Source organism: Pseudochaenichthys georgianus, chromosome 8, assembly GCF_902827115.2.
Source record: "Pseudochaenichthys georgianus chromosome 8, fPseGeo1.2, whole genome shotgun sequence".
NCBI classification, from domain to species: Eukaryota; Metazoa; Chordata; class Actinopteri; order Perciformes; family Channichthyidae; genus Pseudochaenichthys; species Pseudochaenichthys georgianus.
Window position 1 is genome coordinate 5,633,671 of NC_047510.2, and position 6,397 is coordinate 5,640,067.

Below are 6,397 nucleotides of genomic sequence, written 5' to 3' on the forward strand. Positions count from 1 at the left end.
GGAGACCCTACCAGGAACACAAGGTTCCAGACAACACAGCCCCCAGGGCACACAAACCTCTCTACCACGGTAAGGTGCTGGTTCTTCAGAGAGTTATTCATATAACTCTGTTATATGAATTAATAATAATAAATAATTGTTTATTACAAAATGAACAATAATTTTGCAAAATATTACAATGTTGTAATGTCCTTGACTTCCATGTGGTGCCATATCTTAGCTAAACAAGGTCTCATGCCTACTTTTTGTCAAAAACTTCAACCCTGTTAAATTTTTTCAAGGAAATTCCTAGTAATTATTTATATTTTGTGCCTGAGGTGGGAACATGTAAGTAGTCCACTACCAGATGTTATGACCAAACATTTTGGTTTCATTTTTCAAAGATATAAAGACCCAAAAGGCACCCGATTCAGACAATACTCAGAATTCTGCTTACTGTGAGTACAGTAAAAGTACTTAGTTATAATGAAGTACACAAATGACATCACCCATCTCCTCAGAGAGCTGAAGGTGAGCTGTGCAGCAACACATCTCAACATGTGTCCGTACTAAGAGCTGCTAGATTGAGCTGCTGTGATGGAACATGTACGGAGAATAAGAACATCCCATGTGGTCCAGCTGGAGTCTCCTCTGCCTCCTGATCCCTGCCTCTGGCCCTCTCTCTGACACTTCATCTTCCTCATGTCTTCTTCTTCACTAATGTCTTCATCTCCTCCTCTTCCTCCTGCTCTGACCCTCCTGGTCTCTTCATCTCCTCCTCTTCCTCCTGCTCTGACCCTCCTGGTCTCTTCAGTGAACTCTCTTCCTTTTCCTCTTCCTCTTCCTCCTGATCTCTTCTCAGATATGTCTTTGTGTTGTTGTTGACTCACTCCAGCTACTCTGGCCTGCAAGAGTCTACTTGTGAAAAGCTCTGGTACAAATGCTTGTCTAACTTTACGCGTTAGGGCCATGTAGCTGATAAGTAGCATATAATAAATATAACATCAGAAAGTATTTATTAAACGCACACAGGCAGCTGTGTTTAGATCCAATTTGATGGTGAAGGATGTATCCTGGTTTCATTGATCTGGCCTCATTGCTGTGATGTGTAGTTTACGTGGATTTAATAGTACCGCATAGTTTAGCAAAGTGATCGATCTCCCAGCTAGCGCTGTCTGCGTAGTATTTTGTAACGTAACGCCCCAAATCGCGCCCGTCTGTTAAACGCTATCGATTCAAACGGCTGCGTTTTATTAATATTTAGTTTCAAGCTCTCGTCCTTAGTAAAAACAAAACTAGTGGAAAGGGAAATGCTCTCAGGGGAAGCTGATCCACGCTAGGTGCTGGGACAGCTCGTTCCCTCTCTGCAGCTGTGTGTGTTTAATGCAGGGCCGTAGCTGCCTTTTTAACGGGCCTAAAATGATATTTAAAATGATTCCCTTTAGACTAATGTAATGCTTGTTTCGTTGCTTGAGAAGCTTGTGGAAATAGTGTAGGTTTGTTTTAGTGCAGTTTTAGGGAAACAAAAGTTAGGGGGGCAGCTGGGGGGGGCAAGGCTCTACAGTGGGGGGGCATCTGCCCCCCCTTGCCCCCGGTAGATCCGCCCCTGCTCTCCTGATCCGGGTTGTGCAGAGACCTGCAGAGCTGCTGCAGCTGCCAAAACACGGCAAGGCATTTCAAAGTAAAAGCTTCAGTGTAGAGTTGCTCTCTGGATCTATACCTTCTTACCTTCTACAGTCTATTGCTCCTGACATTCTTCCTTTTCTCACCCATTTCATCAACACATCCTTAACAACGGGTTGCTTTCCAGTTCCACTCTTAAATACAGACCTGTCTCTCTTCTTCCTTTACTTTCCGAACATTTGAGCGTGCCATCTTGAATCAACTCTTTTCTTACTGTTAGGGAATAATTTGCTTAGGAATTCAAACTTCAACCCAGTTCATCGTTTTCTCCTATCACTGTCTCCTTTCTCATGGCATAGGTCTACGGCCTTATGTATTGCTGCTATCTCTCTTAAGGAGGAGCAGCTTGGGCACATCGTTGTTGCCAGTCTATGACAGAGCACAAGCCGCCATGAGGTAGTTTACTGATCAGGGACGAAAGGTTCCCTGGCGCGCATTATTTTCCATGGACGAGGGCTCTAGTTAGATTCAGGGTCCATATGTGTTTAGTGTCACTGATAAAGAATGTTGATTATTGCACTCTGAACTAGTTAAAACCTCGAGTTGCAGTAGAGTTCTTCAGAATTGGTTTGGCAACCGCTGTGTCAACTCGTGACACAGCACCTGTTAATTCTCCGGCCGTAACTCCAAATAAACCATCAGTGTTTGCCATCAAAGCTCCAGCTCTCCTCGTGTCTCTCTGAGTCCTGACTCTCCATTGCTGCAGAAGTTTCCCTTACAAATTGGCGTTGTCGGCAGGATACCAACAAACCTACAGAACTGGTAAGTGTAATTTCAAATCCACATTTGGATATTGCCTTACCAGAATCTGTGATTGACGGTATCCTAAAATTAGCTGTGAAACTGAGCGGTTGTGTTTTGTTTTTGGTTAATGAACATTTGGGGATAATAAACCCAGGGGATCAGTGTCTGGGGACTTTGTCCTGGCTGATTTTCTCTGTGTATGCTGCTCGGGACGGAAGTGCCATACAAGCATGCACAGCTCATGTTCGGAGAAACCTTAGTGAAGGGCATCAGTAAAGTGGAACTTCTGTATGAAAGCAATGTAAAGATTTGTAGTGAACAAATCGCCGAATTCTGGGGGTTTCAGCGGCCAAGACTAGCAGTTAGGAAGAAGCAGCCAGAGATATTATCGCTTCTGTAAACACGGCTCCAGCTGCAGCGCGGGGTGTGTGTGTAAATACCTCCCTGTATCTGTTTTGCTGGTGAAGTGCGAACTGAGAGGGAGAAAGTCACAGCCTTTGTCTATAGCTTTAACTCACACCACCATCGCTTCTATTAAACACGAGATGGTCTAAAAGCACTCTCGTTGTTCGTGACCGTTTTCTACGTGCTGGTAAAACGGGGCAGCGCGAGGTGCGTGCATCACCTGATGTGCCACAGTTCCCTACATTGCTGGAGGAACTGGTGCCGGTCCGAGGTGCATACATAAAATGATAGGCTTATTGATCACGGGTGGGCAGTGGCATGGGAGTGTAGAACAAGACTGTATTTCATCGTTGTAATGAACTCGATAGCGAGTGTATAGGTTGGTCCGTAGTGACTACAGTTAACTGTGCTGTTGTTGGAGAGTGTCACAATTAGACACTTCTATTATTGTTTGTTTGATGGCTCATCTAAACTCTCCTGTTATTTCAGATCCCGCTTTCCTCCAGGCCCTTGTAATCAGCTCATTTCCCTCACCTGGTCTCCTCAGCCCTTCCCCTCACCTGTTACTCATTCCCTCATCACTCCACAGTATTTATACCACCTCATTATCAGTTGTCCTTTGCCAGATTGTCTTGTCGTTTCCGCCAAGCTCTCCAGTGAGTGTTGTGCTCTAGTCCCGAGTTTTGTCCTGCCCAGTTTTCGATTCCTGCCTGCCTGTCTGACGGATTTATTGGTTTTGACCCTGCCTGTCCTTGACCTGGAATAAACTGAACATTACTATATACTGGTTGTATCTGAGTCGTGCTTTTGGGTTCTGATCTGTACCTGTGATCGTGACAGACAGAAAGGGTAGCGGATAAAAAGTCTATGCGCTCCTGATCGGGGGGGGCATAGCGCCACTAGAATAGAGTAGTGGTTGTCGCAAGGGGATAAGCTAGTTATCGCTCTTGGATGGTCATCAGGCACCGATCTAAGGACTTGTATACAAGGGTGGAAGCGTGAGTCAAGGCGCCCCACTGGAGATAATTCCCTACCCCCTCTGAAACCTCTTAATTCTGACTAAATTGAGCTGGATGAACTTTGCTGGCACGCTGGTGTTTATTACGAGTTCATGTTTGTTTGTCTGATTGTTTATGTCGCGGGTCTATATTGGTTTGTCTACCCGCCGTCTTGTGTATGTTTTGTAACAACTAATAATGAATCAGTCCATAGCCAGAGTAAAATAAACTAAGCTTTAGTTAACTCACCAAAAGTAAATGACTTAAGACAAATAAATAATATAAAGATCTAAAACAAAATTCTGGTAGTATAAATGTGCTGCAAAATGAAAATAAATTGCAAAAGAGTGTTTTTTTGTCCTGCATCTGAGCAGAGAAACATGTAAACAAGAAGCAGACTATACAGGGTGTGTGCTGTAGGTGTAAGAAGATAAGACGATTATATTGCTTTAAGAATACATTCTTAAATTGTATTGTTAGTATGTTAAGATATGTTTGTGACCTTTTATAAACCCTATGCCCCGTCCTGCACCCGAGACCCTCAGAGGCATCACTGCTGGTCGTAAAGACCTGCCTGAGGAGGTCAGGGTGGCAAAATCTGTTTTTTTTTTTAGGTCAATGTTGTATTATTTGTTTCATTTATTCTTAAATCTATGTATTGTATGGTAATAATGAAAAAAACGTAATGTATTGAACACATTCCGAAACAAAGCTGTTTCAACAGAACTAGACTCAGACATTATACGAATTATTGTAGAAACATTTTGTGCTGTTGCTGCAAAATGGAAACTTTGTTGATTATCTTTTCCAACTGGCCACTGGAATCAGATCATTCATATAAGTTGAAGTTTCAATTACAGTTTTAAATATAGTTTAACATTCTTTATTACACTGCTTCAAATTATTTCTCGTATCAACCAATTTGGTCACCATAGACATTACAAAAATTCTAATAGTTGTTAAACTACTGACAAGTTTTCTGAAACCAAGCTTATGAACAAAAGAGTAAAGGTTGCTGCAAGCCAGGATCAATATATTTGTTGACGTTTTTATTGTGTGCATAATAAATGTGTTAAATGAATTGAGCAATTCTTTAAAATGATAATGTTGCAATCTCTTTAAAATAAATAATTACAGTTAAACATTTTTAAAAATATGTTGTTTTCCAAGGGCCTCTCTTAGGCCTCTCACAGGCCTACACTTTAAATCATGAGACTTCCAAATCATAACAGAGAGATCAGTATCACTTTGTGTTTCAAGCCAAATCCACATAAAGGTTCTACTTGAGCCCAATTTAAATATCATAAAGAAAGTATTGAAGCCAGCTCAAGCTGAATGTCAAATATATTTAATTAAAGGTCCCATGTCATGCTTTTCCGGTTATTACCCATCCCCTTGTGTGTTATGAAGGTTTTTATGCATGTAAACGGTCTGCAGAGTAAAAAACCCTGAAAGTACACCCTGTAGCGAGTGAAACTCTAATACAGAAAATACCTCCCCAAAACGCCTCATTGGAGATTTCTCATTTTCTTCCTGGGTATCGCTACGTAGGGATACCCAGTAGCCACGCCCAGAGCTATGGCCACACCCTCTGCCAGCCTTTCACGTACCAAAGCTTCCCAAAACCTTTCAGGATTCATGTCGGATATGTACAGCGTAGGGCACTGAAGAACGATGCTGTTCCTACTTTGTTTGGACCAGCGGGAGATTCGGGTACACAACCTGTAAGTATTCATTGTTATTTGTGTATTTATGATGTTTAAATGGGTAAACTTTTTCGTACTTCTACGTTGGGATCGCTGAGAAATGCTCTCTGCAGACCCATTCTCACAGCGTTATAAACCTTTTTCTTACTCAATATCAAGCCACACTTATTGTTTTTACTTCGGCTGTTGTGAGGGAAATATTTTGTTTAAGTGTTTGTACCAAAAAGCATTTTGTGTTTCACATAGGTCTGCCATAACTTAGAGCAGGGGTTTAAAGGTTTAAAGGTTAAAGGGTTAAAGGTTCCGCTTTCCTGTTGGGGGACTGTGACTAACTGCCAGAGGACTTTAACAGACTGTCTTTGTCTCTGAATCCATGTGTTTTTGTGATTATCGATCAGAAGACGCGCGAAATAGAGGCCCCTCCCGGATTCTCCGGTAGATCGTCTGTGTTTTCTGTGTAATGCTTCAGTGAGTTGGAGGGTTTTCTCATAGCATGTTGTGTAAACGCTTTGAGCTCACTCACGGCCGTTGGCTCTCATTAAACTCAGTGTTTGATATAAAGCGGACTCCAGCCTCCATTTCTTCCATCAACATTGCTGAGCAGGAAGTTTCTCTCACAGATTGGCGTCGCGAACAGGACACCAACAGATTTTCGGATGCTGGTGAGTACATTTCTATTTTGAGATTGACTCGCCAGCGTTTGAGATCAACGGTGTATTAAAATTACCTGAGAGAACTGAGCTGCTGCATTTTTTTGGGTTTCTCTACTCATTTACATCTGGAGGCTAATCATAACCTCGGGAATCGGTGTCAAGGGGACATTGTCCTGGCCGATTTCCCCGTGTTTGTTGCTGGGACAGGTGTCTACGAGCAAACGCGGCT